This window comes from Myxocyprinus asiaticus, chromosome 19 (assembly GCF_019703515.2).
Source record: "Myxocyprinus asiaticus isolate MX2 ecotype Aquarium Trade chromosome 19, UBuf_Myxa_2, whole genome shotgun sequence".
In the NCBI taxonomy this organism is placed as follows: domain Eukaryota; kingdom Metazoa; phylum Chordata; class Actinopteri; order Cypriniformes; family Catostomidae; genus Myxocyprinus; species Myxocyprinus asiaticus.
This window is the reverse complement of record NC_059362.1, coordinates 32,964,486-32,984,373: the sequence shown is the minus strand read 5'-3', so window position 1 is coordinate 32,984,373 and position 19,888 is coordinate 32,964,486.

Genomic DNA, 19,888 nt, shown 5'->3' with positions numbered 1-19,888 from the left:
ATGTTGGGCACTTATTGGGTGCTTTTCTTTATTATTTGGTCCAAGTCATCAATTTCATAACCTTTTTCTTTTTTATTACATTTTAGTTTAGTTTACAAAACTAATTTCAAACATTTAAGCATACGCCTTCAGATCAAAAGATGTTTAAGATCATGAGAAACATTTCAGTCAAGTGTTTCAAAACTTTTGACCGGTAGTGTATATGACCTTCTTTCTTCATCAGAACAGGATTTAAGGTTTTTTTGGAAAGTATCCCAGGTTTTTAGCTTCATCCAATGCAAGCGAGTTGACACCAATTTTTGACGGTCCAAAAAGCACACATTGTGAGCATCAAAGTAATCCACATTACTTCTGCCGATCAAGTAATGTCTTCTGAAGTGAATCGATACGTTTGTGTGAAAAACTAGTCACTAATTAAAACTTTATTAACTTAAAAAAATAACTTCCTGTAAACACTGAATGCCTCACGTCGGTGTGGTGTGATGTCATCACGTAGGCATTTTTACATGAGAATTCAGAAGTTCTGCTCTGTTTACCACAGAGGAACGTACTTCACATGAGAGTTAGGTCAATTCAAATTGCTACAGAGAGCTGGCAGAAGCACTGATTTAAAGTTAAAAATGTTTAATTAGCGATTTGTTTTTCACACAAATGTATCGATTAACTTCAGAAGACAATACTTAATTGACTGAAGTCATGTGGATTACTTTGATGCTGCCTATATATGCTTTTTGACCGTCAAAAATGCAATGGATGAAGCTAAAAACCTGAGATTCTTTCCTAAAAATCTTAAATCCTGTTCTGATGAAGAAAGAAGGTCATATACATCTTGGATGGCCTGAGGGTGAGTAAATTATCAGCAAATTTACATTTTTGGATGAACTATTCCTTTAATGCTGTTCTGTACTCACATAGTTCAGTCAATTACGGGAGGGACAACCACATTCTACAGCCGAATTATCTCCCCAAAAATTCAGGCAGTGAAAAACGTATTTTCAGAAATTCCACGTAGTGTGTATGGAACTGAACTGAACAACTAGTTGTTAATGACGTGATCAATAGCATGTGTGAGATGTCTGTATTCTCTGGTCCACATCACACAAACAGAGGTATGTTTTCATTCATTCATATTTCTAGTTTGGTGGATAATGTATTTGTTTTGCTTCGGAGACCTGACTGGAGTCACTCAGCACACCCTGGATTCGAACTCGCGACTCCAGGGTGGTAGTCAGCGCCAATACTCGCTGAGCTACCCAGGCCCCCAGCATTCTTGTTTCTTAAACACAGGCGTAGAACGCTGCAGCATTGTTATGGTTATCACTTGTCAATCATTGCAATTACGGCAGGAACTCCTGTATTCCTTACACACCTGGAATGAAAATTTAGGGGATTCACTCCCCCAGTTTGTGCATGCTTCCTACTTGCTCTTAGAAGTGAGTGTAAATAGGTCATGGGAATCTCCCTTTTATCCTCTAAAGACAGGCAATGGATGTGGAAGTTTATAAATGAACACTTAATCCGGTGAATCAGCCTGTAATTGCACGCATCTCTTTGTGAGACAATCTGATGTGGGAGAGAGAGAGTGAAAGAAAGATGGAGAAGAGAGAGATAAGATGGGGAAACTCATGTTAGATAAATCAATAAAGTGAAAGAAAGGCTCTACGGTTTGGGAGGACCCTGGAGCAGTGCTATTAGGCCATCTTCAAAGCACACTGCTAATAAGAGCTTAGGTAGAGATAACACAGACGACACACAGGCTGCTCTATTTCTGCAATCTAACACCCTGACTCTCAACCTCAAACACATAACACACACACACACACACACACACACACACACACACACACACCCACATGTTGGTGCAGCTATCCTTATTAGGACTCTCCATAGACATAATGATTTTTATACTGTACGAACTATAGATTCTATCCCCTAACCCTACCTCTAAACCTAACCCTCAAAAAAAAACTTGCATTTTTCACATTTTCAAAAAAACATCGTTTAATATGTTTTTTTTGCGATTTGAATTATGGGACACTAGACATGTCCTCATAAACCACATTTATAGCATAATACCCTTGTAATTACCAGTGTGTAACCTAAAATGTTTCCTCATAAACCAACCAAACACACCCACACACACACACACACTTACACACACATTAATGGATCTGTGTTTGGAAGTCACACAGCCCGGTATCTGTTGCCAAACACTATAGAAATTCCTAAGCTCTTTGGGGGCTATTTGCTTCTTATCACCAAGATCACTAAGAATCTGTCGATTTTTTGTTAGTTTGTTTTTCGTATATTCTGCACTGAATTCGAGGGAAAATCTAAAGAATTTTGATAATTTGATAATGCTTTCAGCTACTAAAAAAGTTAACATATTTAATGAATGAGCAAGGGACGATAGGGGACTTGGTGAATGACAACCATTCCAGGTTGGTGGAAATCAAATTGTGCTTCTGCTTGCCATTAAAATAAACAAACACACACACACACACACACACACACACACATAGATTCTTCTTTTTGGCACTTGGTGAAAATTAAGGTGTGTGTGTGTTTGTATGTGTGTTTTGAGGCAAGCACATGAGAGAAAGAGAGAGGCCTTAAGTTTTTTTTTTTTTTTTTTTGTCTTTGTTTCAGGATGAGTCTGATTCTGACATTAAAGGTCAAAGGTCACCCAACCCCTCCTGCGTTCTGTGTCACACTGTTTCCGAGTCCACATACACACATACATGCCTGTCGCAAGAAACTTTTGAACACACCTTCACATGCACAAAAAGCCAGGACATTTGCAAAGAAGCATTTAATTGGATTTTAATGATAAAATTGCAAATTATTGCAATTGGCAAGATTGTTAAAGCAATTAACATTTATGCCCTTGGCAGATACCTTTGTCTAAAGCTATTTATAATGCATTCAAGATATACATTTGACCAGTATGTGTGTTCCATGGGAATCGAACCCATGACCTTGGCATTGCTAGTGCCATGCTCAACCAGTCAACCTGCTACAGGAACATAAATTCTTCTCATATTGCAGAAACTACATGCCAGAGAATTGTCACATATAATACATCAATTATTAGTTCACCAGAATGCCCAGTAGCAGAGACCCAGTTAAAACTGGGACATGCCAACACACACACACACACACATCCAACATGTAATCTCTATGGGAAAGCGAACTTGTATCAAAAATGGTCAGTGGTTGCTAAATTTAGGGCTGTGCGGTAAGTAGGTCTCACGGTCTTATCTCTCTTTCCCTTTCTGTTTCTCCTTCTGTTTTTCTTTTCTGTGGTTAGGTGGGTCATTTGGTGCACACGGTTTCCGTGGTAATCATTAGGCGAATGAACGTCAGGGAACGTAGGCTGCCATCAGAGTGGTTCCAGTGAGTTAAAGGGCCAAGGGTGTGATAGCTCAAATTATTCAGGACTGCTTCAGGTGATTCCACACTTAATTAGTATAATGAAGACAATACTAAATTGGAAGCAATTCTAATCTCTGTAATTCATAATTTTCAAATCTATGATATAACTCCAGTTAGGTTGCTATAATTGCTGAAATCTACTTTCCCTAATAGAAACTGGAAGACTGACGCCTAGCTCTCACGTATTCACACATTATGAGTACATAATGAGAAAGTTTATCTTGTTGCTGTATTGCAATTTTACTGCATCAATATGATCAGTCAGAGGTTTATATTACACAGTAAGTCCTCTAATCTGATTGGACTAGTGTTGTTCTAAGAGTACTGATAATTGGGACTTTAAGCAGCAGCAGCGGACTGGACAGCTACAACATACTGTGTTCTATTGCACATAACTTAACTCGCTACTTATTGACGTTTTATTCATATCCAACGCTGTTTTAATCGTCAACTCTGGGAGAATTGCTACTTTGCCGTAGTCAATACTATGTGACAGAATTGTAAGGAAATGTTATGTTTTACAAGAGATGATGCAAAGTGAGCACAGTAAGTAGCCTATACATTCTACATACTATTTTTATGTTAAATGTATTAACTACGGTTGGTCAGAACAGACTTTGAATGAAAAACTCAATAATATCAATAAAACTAATAATAATATCTTGGTTTTTAGACTTCTGACAGTTACCATTTAACACTTCAAGCAACCCTTCTCTTGCTTTTTTAAATGACTTTTGTTGTTGTTGTTTTTGTTGTTGTTCTTGAATGAATGATTAAGTGCTCCATTCCAATGTCCTGTGATTTTTGTTTTTCTTCATTTCTTGGCTATGGCGGTTGATCAGTTTACTTCCAATCGCTGTAGCCGCACTGTCCCGCCCGCAGTTGTTGCTTAAAGTCACTAATAACAGCACTGGAACGCTTCACTGTTTGAATCGCTCTGCTTGTGTGTGTTTGCTGTACATTGCTTGGTGACACAACAGTTGGTCCTGCTTTGGCTTCTTTTGGAACTATTTTCATTAGTGGAGTGAAAATAGACTAATAACTCGCCATATTGTGTCTAAAATGTAAGTTACTTAATAGTAACTTCATGTCTTAAAGCAATTTCACACTCACAATTGCGCTGTTGTACTGTATATTTGTAACTGCAGCCTCCTGTTTATGCCTGTATCACATCTGTGCTGATATTCAGTACAACAGCAATCTTGCTCAAGTGATATTGATTGTTTTGAGTGTTGCAAAGGACATTTGCATCTAAAAGACACTCCTGGGCTCCTACTGGATTGTAGTTGCATATTAAGCAGTGGACCCACATCTATGTATCACATTTTGTTCTGTTCAGTAACAATGGAAAAAGTTTAATGCGAGTAATTGGGTTCTGTGCATTGAACAAGCCCCAGGCATGTTTGTGTATGTGCACATTTGTCTACATCTCTTGAGTAAAGAGATCCTAAGGCTGGAGAGCAGAAAAAGAATGTGTAAAACTTGTCAGAGAAACTAATTAGAAATAATTTAAAGACGGATGAACAGCATCAGGCATTCCTATAAAGAATGAAGAGAAATTGGGGGAGACAGCTAAACACACTGACTCATCATCTGCCTGAATGTGCATACTAACCGTAACACTGTTGAAATGGTTTACATGTTTTTTTTCACAATGATTGACATAGTGTTGTAAGAAGATTTCTCTGGGATGTGCAGATCAAAGCTGACTGCATAAAGGCGAGGCAGTTATCTTTAGTTGTGTCAGTAATGTCAATGACTTCCTCCAGGGAAAATTCAGGAGAAGATTGATATTCATATCCTTTGGTTCAGCATTTACATGAGCAGTAAGCACAGATGTTAAAGGAATAGTTCACCCAAAATTGAAAATTCTCTCATTATTTACTCACCCTCATGCCTTCCCAGATGTGTATGACTTTCTCTCTTCATCAGAACACAAACAAAGATTTTTAAAAGAATATCTCAGCTCTGCAGGTCCTTAAACTGCAAGTGAACGAGTGCCAAATTTTTGATGCTCCAAAAAGCACATATAGCCATCATAAAAGTAATCCATATGACTCCAGTGGATTAATTAATGTCTTCTGAAGCGAAACGCTAGGTGTGTGAAAAAGATCAATATTTATAAACTAGTCCAGGGGTCGGGAACTTTTTTCACTAAGGAGCCAATTTAAAAATTTTTGGTTGATGCATTTTTTCGAAAGAGCCATAGCACAAACTAATAATTTACTATTTTCAAAAACAACGTTTTTCAATAAAATAAACTTTTTTTGAAATATTGCCCATAGACTACTCAAAAACACAAAAACAAACAAATATGCAAAAATTAATAGGTAACATGTTGCAATATGGAATTGAGTACACGTGTGTGTGTGGGTCTTCATAAAATGACTTCATTTTACAATTATTCATGAAAAATGTAACTTCCCTTTTGGGCTGGGCGATATGTAAAAAATATTTTAACGATAATCGTCTTTAAAATATCGCGATATCCGATTTTATGTTCAACCCCCCTGCCAAGGGTCAGTGAATATTTTTGCTTTATTGGTTTTGCTTTAAAAATTAAATTAATTTATTGAAACATGAAAATCTTAAACAAAAGACATTTCTAAATTCAAATGGCACTTTAAACGAAACAAAAAAAGCTGTTAAAATAACGAAGTGATTAAAAAATCTTATGTATAACCACCTCCCCAAATCCAAACATTTACCGTCTCCAGTGGCCCCATTTGCTATCACGCAAGCATCCGTCAACGACACTATGTGAAAAATTACTAACAGCCTACAAATTAAGAACTAAAAACAATTATAAATGTAAAGATAATTATAATAATCATCATAATAAATAAGCTTAATAAATTCCCTTGTGTTCTCTAAAAATGCTGCCAAATATGTGTTCTTATCGAATGTGTTTGTATTGCGTTTTGGTAATACAGTTACTACTGCCTAAAGGAAATAACATAGACCTCAATTTTAGGTTCAAGGTGAATGTGTCTTGTATTACTTAATGATTTAATCACTTTCGTCTTTGTTTCTTTAATACAAAGGTACCTGTATATATTACTGAACCTGCAGAGTTGCGTTCACAATGTGTAAGAGGGAACTGCTCCATGGAAATAAAGCAAAGTAAGCTCACAGTACCTCATGACTACATTATTCTTGCAAACAGTTTTCAGTCGAATGAAACAGAGAAAAAGGAGTCTATCAGGAAGACTTGCAGACTTGAGTGAAATTCAAGATGACATTTATTTGATGAATATAAAACAGAAAATGTAATGTCTCTCTTTGGTGTAAGCCCCGTCTGGTGGTCCGAAGAGGTTGTACTTGGAACCGTCATATCCTGCCGGAGATAGGAGGCAGGGGCGAGGAGCATACCCCTGTGCAGGACGGGACTTGACCTGTGGTGGTGGGATGGTGGAGGTTGCCGTGTTAGCACAACTGAAACAGCAATGTGATAGAATGTGAGCAGACTTATAAAGCAATGGCTTACATGGGATTGGCTAGGAGTTACCTAGCTAATGGTGCGATGATGTACAGCTGCTAGTCTTCCCGCTAGAACTACGCTGCGCTTGCATTGATAACTCTTTATATGCGCTTGTTCCACAAGACAGGGTCCTGTTGCATGCCTCTGAACAAACAGCGAATCAGACACAAGCATTGACGGCTTTTCTTTTGTCTGTTCTTAAAAATATAATAAAGTGTGTTTTCTTCAAGCGCATGTCTTTTTGACTAACAGCATTTCTTGTCACGTGTCACTCCGAGACGTCTTACAGGTCACCCGCCTATTGCGGGTAGATAAGCAAAATTACAGACGCATGAAATACCTGCATTTGAACGAGGAGCTCACGAACTGGATTGAGCCCCGTCGCATTTGGAGTGTGGCGGGTGCTTTTCACACCCTGGGCGCACATAAAAAATAACAAACATTCATAAAATCACTCGTAGAAAATGCTCTTAACAGTTAAGATTAATAGTTATTGGGAAACAATGCCCAGAACTCTATGAGAAGCGCTTTCATTGCATTCGTGAATAGCAGAGCTCACTGCGCACACATATCAAATCAGACATAAATCAGCGCATCGCCAGCTTTTCTTTTGTCTGTTCTTCAAAATATAATCACATTTCGTCAAACGCGCGTCTTTGTGTCTAATTTCTTGTAATATATCACTCCGAGAAGTCTTACAGGTCGCCTTCCACAGTGGCTGGTACATCAGCAAAATACTACGCATGAAAAATCCGCATTTGGCGGGTGTTCATTTCAAACCTTGTTCACCAGGAGTTGGCTATACGACAAATTCGGGAGAAAGGAAATCAAAACAGTGTCATTGACTTAAAGCTTTGCAATTGCACCCACACTTTCTGCAGGAAAATTATCTCTAGAAAGTTTTAAATGATCATGCGTTGGTGAACGAACCACTTGACTTTTAACAAAGAGACACTTGTGGCTCTCGACCCATAGGTTCCCGACCCCTGACCTAGACCCTCTTGAATTTTTTGTAAAAAAAAAGTTTTAATAGTCATCTATTTCTTACACAAACCTAGCGTTTTGCTTCAGAAGATATTCATTAATCCACTGGAGTAGTATGGATTACTTTTATGATGGCAATATGTGCTTTTTGAAGCTTCAAATATTTGGCACCCATTCACTTGCATTGTATAGACCTACAGAGCTGAAATATTCTTTCAGAAATCTTTGTTTGTATTCTGCTGAAGAAAGACAGTCATAGACATCTGGGATGGCATGAGGGTGAATGATGAGAGAATTTTCCTTTATTAAGTCACCTGCACCCATTTACACTGATGATGAAAAACTTAATGTTTATTTAAAGCACAAATTTTCATAAACACCAAAACAAGCAAATTCTTTTCTCACACATTAGAAAGAGAAAAAATAAAATGTTCTCTGTGAAATCAAACCACTCAACACTGATCAAATAAAATGTCCCTTCCTAGCTTGTTTTTGATTACTTTTATCAATGTCTCATATAATTACACAAGCACAGAGCATTTAAGATTTTTCCTAATAGCCCTCTATCCAGTATATTTATATAAGGATGGTTAACTTGGTAAGAGCATTTGTTTTTGATTGCACTCCTCCTGTGTTTTTTCCTCTTTTTTTTCTTTTATATGTAATCTTTTATCGAAACTTGGTTCTTTTCCCACCTCCACCCATAGCATTTTAGGATGATTCAGCATTAGGCCTGACAGTCGAGCCCAAGTGCAGACAGACATGAGATGATCTTGCAGGAGACAGGAATGAGGATTTTTAAGATCTTCTGCCAGCAATGAGGAAAGGTTGATGCTTACACTGTAAATACTAATAGTTATCTCAAATGGTAAAAAAATTGTTTACTCAACTTAAGCGCAAGTTTTTACTATTCTTACTAGATTTAATTAAGCTACCATTACTCTCTTAACCCTAAAGTTGTAATTAATAAAAACATTTAAGTGGTCCTAATTAAACAGTACTTGAAATGTAATATTTTGGAATCATAACTCAAATATGCAGGGTTGGGGAGTAACAGAATACATGTAATGGGATTACGTATTTAAAATACAAAATATAAGTAACTGTATTCCACTACAGTTACAATTAAATCATTGGTAATTAGAATACAGTTACATTCAAAAAGTATTTTGATTACTGAAGAGATTACTTTGCATTTTATTGTCATTTGTTTCATTTAATATTTAGTCCTTTCAGATGGAAAACATTTATACATATAAATGATGTGATCCAAAGTGCATTTGAGCAGCGGTGAAACACTTTCTTATGATGTGTTACATTCATACGAGCAGACAGAGAAGTAAGTATGAAGTAAATTTGGAGCAGAAGAAATAGAAATAAACCTTATGTAAATTGTCAGCTTAACGCTAAGCTAAAATGCTATTTCTAGCCATTTTACATGCACATGTTACCAGGCGCGATCATTTTTTTTTATCAAGAAAATTCATGTTGGATCATAATTTCTTTTTTTCTAGTAAGACCTTTGATATTAGGGCAAAAATCGTATTCTTGATAATAATTTTTGTATTGTTTTCCTGTAAAAATATCTAAAAATCCTTAAAACAAGATAAATTTGATTGATCTTGTTTTAGAAACAACACTGCATATTTAGGTTTTTCAGAGAATGTATTTTTAACATGTGTATTTTATCTCACTGTACTGGCAGAGTTTTTATAGTCAAAACAAGTGAAAAATCTACCAGTGCTGAAAAAGTAATCCAAAGTATTTAGAATACGTTACTGGCCTTGAGTAATCTAACGTAATATGTTACAAATTACATTTTACAACATGTATTCTGTAATCTGTAGTGGAATACATTTCAAAAGTAACCCTCCCAAACCTGCAAATATATACCTTCTTTAAACTTTGGCTTCGAGTGCTAACTCAAAATTATCAAGTACAAAATTGTGGCTGTGTGGAATACCCATAAGCCCTTGCACTTGAATAAATTATGAATATCTGGTCGAAACAAGGGAAGTTATTTAGAAAAATAATAATTCTTATATGAAAATGTATTTAGTTTTAATTCTTGACTATTTTTGTTGTTTTGTTGTAGCTGGTCAGTAGTTGAAATATTGTGAAGTCACCATGAGGGTGATTAGTGCTACCTCTGATGAACTTGGAGCCTGTTAATTTTAAGCCATTCTTCTTTTATCAAATATACTTTACAAAAGTGAAGATTTATGTGCACTAAGAAGTACTGAGTATATCGAAAATGCCATATGGCTAACCTAGAGCCCAGTCATAATTTCCCTTATACTGTATAAGACGTGATAACTCCTTTTAAATATAAACAATAATACTTTAATCACAGATGAGTTAAGTTGACTAGTAACTAGATAATTTTACTTTAAAAAAAAATAAGTAATAAGTACATTTACTTAGAAAAAACATGCAAACTGATTGCCTTGAAAAATCTAAGTAAGATCAACTAATTCGATTTTACAGTGTAGAGAAGTGTATTGTTGAGCTTGTTCTTTAATTACAGACTTCACTGGGATTTTGGCAGAATTCCATGTGAAAAATTGTTGCGTAATATTAAAGACTCCATGAAATGCTCAGTTTTCTTTCCCGTGTTTGTGTATTCTCTGGATGATCGAAGGTATCATCCTTTTATTTAAGATAGTAAATAGGCTTTTTAGGTACTTCACCATAACTTGCTACTTGCTTGTCTGTGGCAGTTGTTATTAGGGGGAGGGACATTCTCATTCTAGAGAGCATTTGTTTAGACAAAAATTTGTGTAGTTCAGGATGAGTCATCAATATTTTTGGTCCATTTTTGGAAAAAAGAGACTGTAAAAATCTGCTAAAGGTAAATTAGTTTTTTTGTGTGTGTGAAAAGTAGGTGATTGCTTTGTGATTGCTTTATTGCCATGAATGGCCCAGCTTTACTGTGTGTTTACTGTAGGTTTATTGCAAACTGATAGTAGAATCCATGGTGTCCTTTTTGATGCAGAGCTACAACACTTTCAGTAGATTAATGTAGTATAAATATAAAAATATAAGGTGTTTTAACATATGCTCATTGACTCTTATATAGACTTTAATTATTCTGTCATCAGTTAATAAATCAAGGGCTTAAACAACCTTTTAATCTATTTTTTCCCACAATCCTGTTGTGTGTGTTTTTATTTTGTAAACTTTGCCAGTTGTTCCCTGGAAGTGAAGCCCTAAAAAATCAGTTGAACATTTAAGGAATTCCCTCCAACTGGTGGAGTGTAGAGTATGTTAATGCTTTTGGATATAGAAGAAAGGTATGTGTTTCTATGAAGGGATGTGTGTGTTTATATTGGCCTTGTATTGCTTAGCCTATGGTTATTCCATCTGACTTCATCATTGATTGACAGCTCTTAAACCTCCTTGCCCTGGGGCGATTAATGGTGATCTTGTGAATTGTTTGTGCACTTGTGAGTGTCGACCTTGTTTGTTTTATGGTTCCACTAAATAAATAGTAATTCATCAGAGCCTCTGTTTTTCAAGTTTTTACACTTTGTTTATTGCAATGGAAGACAAATTAGTCAAATTTCGACCACATACCAGAACGGAGTAAATGAGGCATGTGTCCATGCATTCGGCAAAATCTTGTCACAAGTAGACCAAACAGAAGCCGTCGCTCTTAATTTCTTTGCACCATAACAAGCCTAATGAGCTGGTCAGGGTGACCCTTGTCCAACATCTGGTGTTGTAATTGGATGCCCAGGAGTGACCTCTCCATCCTTTGATTAAAATGGGCCTTGATTTTTACCGGCCATGCTAACGGAATCCAGACCCCCAGCGCTATGCTTCCCATCGTCGTGGGAATGGTGGGTTCCCCTAACGACATGCGGAGTGGCCGCTATTAAGGGGGTCAGCATGGGAAATAATGACCCAGCAAGCCCCACACTACATTTTTGTCCAATTAGAGTGCAGCGCACTTCAAAAGACCATACCTTCAGCACAGCAAGATGCACAAGAGAAAGAAAGAAAGAAAATGGGAGAAGCCGAAGCTTCTTTGAGTGTTAAGGACTCAGGAGGAGGGTCCATAAGTTCTTTATAATGGAGCTGTGGCCTGTGTGTGTGTGAGGCTGGGTTATTGACAGAGCGCATATATAGGCTAATGGGATTTTGAGGGTTGGAATTTGTAGTTAGTAATAACTGAGGTAAGGAAGGTTTGCTCTCGAGACGCAGACAGGACAATGGAGAGGAGAAAACATTACTGTTTGAATACAAGACTGTGTTCTACAAATTTGTCATTTGCCATATCTGTTTTTATTATATGGGGGAAACCAGGGCTCACTGACACAAGGGCTATATCTCAGTAATGATAAGATTTAGTGTCAAAAGTCCAATTACGCAAATGTGTGTTTTGTCTAGGTTTTGTATTTTGGTTTCAAACACCTAGTTCAAAACTGTTAAAAATGTGAATATTTTTTGTGAATTCTACTCTCCAAAGAATATTCATATTATAGCTTTTTGGGAAACAAGTGGATATAATCAAACTGGCACACATTAAAGCAAGGGTCCACTATATTACGATGCTAGATTTTTACCAAAAGTTTTAAATGTGTTGTTACATTTGTATTGGGGCAGTTTGTCACATGTGTTTTAAATGTCTTAAATTTATACAATTTATCAATGACACTATTTTCCATTTCCATTAAAATTTTCAGTTTTTGTTGGTGTTTTATGCTTCACAATTGTTTTACTTTTTACATTTTAAAAGCCAATAAAAGGCGGTTTAATGCAGGCGTACATAGATATTAAGAGAGGCATACATTTTGTTTTGGTGCTGATGGTTTTCCCCCACAAAAGGTCAACATCTGTTCAAAGAACTGTATCTTTCTTCCAGGGCAATATTGTTACCAAGTAGATTCAAAATGTTTAATAAAATAAAAATCTAGTTTAAGATACTGAAGGCATGTTTTTGACTAAATGAACACAAGGGAAAATGGTATTTATAATATAATAAATTGAATTTATATGCACCAGTACAACAATACAAAAAACAAAAAACAATTTTACCAACATTTGTACTAAAATTGTGTGTGAATGTATGAATGAATTCACTCACTTATATTTGGGAACCCTGTTGAATATTATTTATTATTGTTATGATGCTGAATTATTATTTTTATTTTGAGGACTTGTTATATACTGTACAATAGTAATGTATTTCTGTACTATTTACTTCACATTCACCTCAAGCTTTTATTTTGACGGAAAACTGAATATGAATATATTATAGAAATACCGAAACATGTAATCTCCTTCATTTCTGTAATACTGTGCCACAGCACCGCTCAGAGAGTGCTGAAAACAGCATATCACCACGACACAGCGCTTCACCTGTCTCACCTCCTTTTTGGTCTTGGGTCGTGGACAGGACGCTGTTGCCGCGGTCTTATCAATTTGGGGCCATACCTGCCCATAACCCAAGTCGAAGCCCAGATACCATATTCCACCTGTCCAATTGCGCACATTTTTGGGTTTGCCATGAGCCCCGCCCACCTCAGGACGGCTCTTAGATGCTGCATATGCCTCTGCCAATTGTTACTGTATATAATAATGTTGTCTAAATAGGCAGTGGCGTATGCGGTGTGTGGCCGGAGAATCTTATCCATGAGGCGCTGGAACGTGGCAGGAGCCCCGAACAAATCGAATGGAAGAGTGACGAATTCGTGTAATACGAACGGTGTGGAAAATGCAGTTTTTTATCAGGATAGTGGAGTTAAGGGGATCTGCCAATACCCCTTTGTTAAATCCAGTGTCGAATAAAATTGAGCCACACCCAACCGATCGAGCAGTTTGTCAATTCGGGGATTGGGTATGCATCAAATTTAGACACCGCGTTGACTTTCCGGTAATATACACAGAACCGGACTGACTCGTCGCTCTTAGGTACAAGAACAACTGGGCTGACCCAATCGCTGTGCGATTCTTCTATTACCCCCATCTCAAGCATTGCCTCTAATTCGTCCCGAATCACTTTTTTTTTTGTGTTCAGGCAAGCAGTACGGCCAACTCTGTCCAGGCAGTCCTCAGCGGGTAGTTGCTGAGCCACGAGCTGGGCCTCCCCAGAAAGCAGCAACAGCAGGTGGAGGGCCCATTGTGTACGTGGCCAGTCGGAGGCAGTGACCGACTGTTTGAACAGGCTCACGAATGCCTCCGGATCGTCCTGGGGTCCCATCTTCATGAGCAGGAGGTGCGGCTTCATTGCTGCCTCCGGGGTCGCGGCGGAGGACCCGCCTGGAGCTAGCCATCTCCATAAGGCCTGCCGATCCTCGGCCTGTGCTTGAAGGAGCTCCTGGAAACGGCGTTCTTGAGCAAGTAGAGCTTGATGGTGAGTCTCCTGGATGCTAGCCAAGGCACGAATGACTTCACCCAGCAGTGAGGTGTCCATGGTGACCAACCTTCTTCCTTTTCCCGGGTTTCGGCACCAGTGTTAGGTTCTCAGTCTCAAGGAGGAAAGGAGGACACAGGAGATGGCATAGCAGTCCAAGTAAGTTGACTTTTATTCTTAGGTTTTCAAACACACTTCTGCCTTTTCTCAAGGACTTTACATTAAACTCATCAGCGTCAGGGATAACAGATAACATAAACTCAGAAATACTAAATAAACAGCTTTGCAGCATTCAGCTACGGTTAACGTGGGGTGTGCATTTGGCTCAGACTCTCTCTGACTCTCTGGCACTCCACCGGCCTTTTCAAGCCCATCTCCGCTGTCACTGAAATGAGACACAGGTGTTTAATATCAACAATCACCAGGTGATGGCCCTTACAACTTCCTCTCTCCCCACTGACAGACACACGACCACGTCCCGCTCCACATATTCAAATCACTTTCAAAATGCAATTAAAAAAATTTCATAATTAAAAATAATTGCAAGAGGCTCAATTTAGCCATCCTCAGTCATTATATTGATCCATATCTATCATGGCCTCCTAATAATCCCCATCCCTGAATTGGCTACATCACTCTACTCTCCTCTCCACCAGTAGCTGGTGTGTGGGCGTTCTGGCGAGCTATGGCTGCTGTTGCATCATCCAGGTGAATGCTGCACACTGGTGGTGATTGAGGAGATTCCCTTATAGTATGTAAAGTGTTTTGAGTGCCTAGAAAAGCGCTAAATAAATGTAAGGAATTATTATTATTATTATTATTATTATTATGGTTCTCCCCTCTGCAGCTGAAGGGTAAAAAAAATCTAAATTGGTTTGATATAAAGCATCGACTGAACCAGATATTCAGTCGCAGCACAACAGTAATGACTTCATTAATTTCTTTACGTTAAAATTGAAATAATCAGAAATAAATTGGAATTATGCAATCATCTGTCACAATACCTCAGACAACAGTGTCTCATAATTTTCCTCATGTGCAACTTCAATCCTTCGCTGTCATAGGTCATGAAGAGCAAACAAAACTTATCGAAACATCAAAAGCTACAACATGTATGTTAGATCCAATACCAACTAAGCTCTTAAAAGAGGTATTCCCTGTAATCTCAGAACCTCTTCTTAATATTATTAACTCCTCGCTATCCTTAGGACATGTCCCAAGAAACTTTAAAATGGCAGTTATCAAACAGCTTATTAAGAAGCCACAACTTGATCCTGGAGAACTGGCTAATTATAGACCGATTTCAAATCTCCCATTTATGTTGAAAACACTAGAAAAAGGTAGTATCCTCCCAACTATGTTCATTTCTACAGAGTAATAATATATATGAACAATTTCATTCAGGATTTAGGCCCCATCACAGTATAGAGTCTACACTTATCAGAGTTACAAATGACTTGCTCTTATTATCTGATCACGGCTGCATTTCTTAGTGCTGCCTTCGACACGATAGATCACGAAATTCTCTTGAATAGGCTAGAGAATTATGTTGGCATTTGTGGACTTGCATTAGCATGGTTTAGGTCCTATTTAGCAGACTGCTACCACTTTGTCTATGTAAATGAGGAATTATCAGACCAAACAAAAGTTAAGTATGGAGTGCCACAGGGATTAGTTTTAAGGCCTCTGCTTTTCTCCTTATACATGCTTCCCCTGAGAGATATTATCAGGAATCATGGAATAAGTTTCCAGTGTTATGCTGACGATACCCAACTTTATATTTCTTCTAAACCTGACGAAATTTCTCCAAATTAGGAGATTTCATTGTATCAATGAAATTCCGACAAAACAGAGGTACTAATTATTGGACCAAAAACCTCTAAAAACAAGCCGCTAAAATATAATTTGACTCTCGATGGATGTATTATTACATCGTCTTCAACAGCAAAGAACTTAGGTGTTATATTTGATACCAATCTGTCCTTCGAAAATCAAATTACCAATGTTTGTAGAACAGCTTTCTTCCACCTAAGAAATATTTCCACCTAAGAAACCTTGATCATGATCTATAAATCTGCAATAAATTGAATGGCATCTATGCTAATATTATTCTATTTGTATCCCTGTCTCAACCTCGGGACTCCTATCCTGAGGTCACCAGAGCCAGCTGGATCCAGCTCCATTTCTGCTTCGTGTTTACTCCACTGCTACGTGTCTCTGAGTGATGAAGACTAAATGCAGCCGGTGCCAGCCAAACATCACTTCAGTCTATTACGATGGACTTCAGAGGATGAACTGATGCCAGCTCCAACCATAAGACATGGAATACATCATATACCATTGCCTGAACCTTGGACTTAGGACAGACCTCACTGAAATTACCGGCCGGTTGAACTGCGATGCACCTCACTGATCTTTGCCTGCATCATCTTGGTCTAATGATGGACTACACTCTTATAATAGAATACATAGACTATCAGTTAATTACCAACAAAGCCCTTCATCAGCCAACTAACAAAGGACAATGCATCTATGTGAACTTCTGCAGTTAATCCAGGATTAACTTCAAAGTAGTGATGTCCAGTTCGTGAATGAATTGTTCTTTTGAACCGGTTCTTTTTAGTGAACTAGTTCACCAGATCGGACTGAATCATTTGAAACAGTTCGCGTCTCGAGTCAACACTGATCCACAAGTTACACTATCTTAACCTGTCTCTCGGATGTGCCTGACACTCTGAATCAAAATGAGCTGATAACCGGAAGTAATATGATCCTAGAACTTGTGATATCTGCTTTTGCCAACACTTCTTTGCAATTAACCGCTCCAACTAGTTCACAAATCGGACTGAACTCTTGGGTCGCAACAGCTCTCGAGTCAACAGTAAAATGAGTTGCTCGTAACAGTTCTGAGTCAACAGTTCACTGAACTGAGAATCGCCTCTTTCAGAATTGTCTGACATCCTGAGAACCGATGAGCTGCTGACATTGAGTATGTGTGTGATTAAGGGGCGAAATGTATGTTTCAGGTGTATTTTGCTGAACAACAGAGAGTGTAACAAATAAAACATACTGGAAATATGTTTATGACTTGATTGTAGTACCATTTTAATCAACGTCTGAAGATGATCCAGTCTACAGCTCTCGAGTCAACAGTACACTGATCCGAGGACAGCAGTTCTCGAGTCAACAGTACAATGATCCGAGGACAGCAGCTCTTGAGTCAACAGTACATTGAGTCGATCACAGCAGTTCTCGAGTCAACAGTACACTGATCCGAGGACAGCAGTTCTCGTGTCAGCAGTACACTGATCCGAGGACAACAGCTCTCCCGTCAGCAGTACATTGAGTCGATCACAGCAGTTTGCGAGTCACCAGTTCACTGAACTGAGAATCGCCTCTTTCGGACATAATATTGAGAACTGCTGATCAGTGAGCAGCTGATGAGCATGTGTGAACTGAGGACTTGAATGAGGGGGCGAAACTTTTCAGTCGAGAGATATAAACAATTTTTACTATTGAGTATTTTGCATGCAGATTATATCTGAAGTTGTGATGAGCTGGATCATAGTTTCTGTAAAAATCAAGGTGAGTTGATTAAGACTAATTTAATCACTTTTTATGCTTTAAACGTGTAAAACATTCATGTTTGTATATCAGTGTCGGTATTGGGTGCTTTAGGTACAAAATTTTAATGGAGGATGTATTGTAAGATCACTGAATGAAACACTGTTGACAATAAACACCCTTATTATTATAACTTAATTAAATACAATTTTATAATCAGCAATATGCCCTTACATATGGCTTTATTGAATGTGTTTGTGCGTGTATTCAACGACGGCGGCGTATTAGCATTATATATAGTGACGTCATTACGTGATGACGTAAATGAACTGGTGAATCAGTTTTTTGAACCAGTTCATTGGAACGAACCGTCCGAAAGAACTGGTTCCCAGAAAAGAATCGAACTTCCCATCACTACTTCAAAGACATTAGTCATTAATCTTATAGTTCTTACAAAATCTTTGTTTAAACACTGACCCTTAACACTTACTTAGTTTAATCATTTTAAACCATGACTTGCACTATACATAATTAAGTAATATTGGCATTATATTCACGATGTTGGCCAGTTGAACTGGCCCCCACAGTGAGCCTGGTTTCTCCCAAGGTTATTTTTCTCCATTAACCAACATCTTATGGAGTTTTGCGTTCCTTGCCACAGTCACCTTCGGCTTGCTCACTGGGTTTCTAAATACAATTATTATTTAATTACTTATTTTGAAACACAATTCACAATCGGATTTTATCAAACTACACAATGATGACTCTAAGACATTATAGATATTACAGTTTAATTTTCTGTTAATGCATGATTTTCTTTAAAGTCGCTTTGAAACGATGTGTGTTGTGAAAGGTGCTATTCAAATAAAAATGCCTTGACTTGACTTAGAAGTGTTGAAACACTATAAATGCTTGTATGCATTTATAAAATCACACATTTTCCCTCCTACACAAACTCGAACATGCTATGGGTACACAAAAGCAGTCTGAAATCTAATAATCCACACCAGTTTATTATGGGAGTAATTATCAGGTTATTTTCCTCCAATTTTTTAACAAATAGCTAAGGTTTCAACAAAAGAAAAGCCCCCATAATGGCTCTCTGTGTGTTGTCATAGAGACCGATCATTTTTAGAGCTTGACCTGTGATCCTCACCTTTCACCCCCACTCATCCAGACCCCTTAATACCTTCCTGTCTCCATTAAGGCAGCGCTGGGGTCACAGGCGTTAGAAGTCAGAGAGGAAAGTTCATCCTGCCACTCAGGTCACATAACTAAATAGATGCATTGTGATAATTTTAAGTACATTTCTGAGACTCGGAAGAGGATGACATCATGTTTTTGAGTATGTCGATTTTTCTTTTATTAGTGTTTACTTAAATATTTGTGTATGTTTAGCTATACAACTATATAGTCATGAAAAAAAGATTTAAGGAAAAAAGATTTTGCAATGATATGTTTGTGTGTATATATATATATATATATATATATATATATATATATATATACAGTACTGTGCAAAAGTCTTAGGCACATACGATGTTTCACACAAACATTTGTCTTAAGATGTTTTTTATATCCTCAGCTTTAGTGTGTCATTTAGTATACATTTTAGACTCCCAAATGTTCCTTTTGCAAATAGAATAGATTTGTCGATGTCGGTGCACAAACAAACAGCGTGGTCGGTTACAGTAGATCATCATTTGGTTCTGAAGACAGTGAAGAAGTGAGCCGGTATTGAGGTTGGTTTTCATTTTCCCCAACTGAACACTGGCTCTGGTTGGCACAAGAAGCAACACGGTGGGAAAAGGAGAAGCGTGTGTGTTTGTGTGGCTTTGCCGGGCTGCAATGTACACTAAAGTCTACTGGATATTTTTTTAAAAGGGACGAGCTGTTTGTGCCCCACCCCAACATGTTTCAGTGGGAAATACGTCAACACACCAAAGAAAACTGTGTATGTCAAGGCAGTTCAGGGGGACTTTATGCTGGAATACTAGAAAGTATTTTAACGTAAAAAAAATGTCTTATCGTTGTCAGTATGAACGCACCTTGAGAGCACTGGAAAT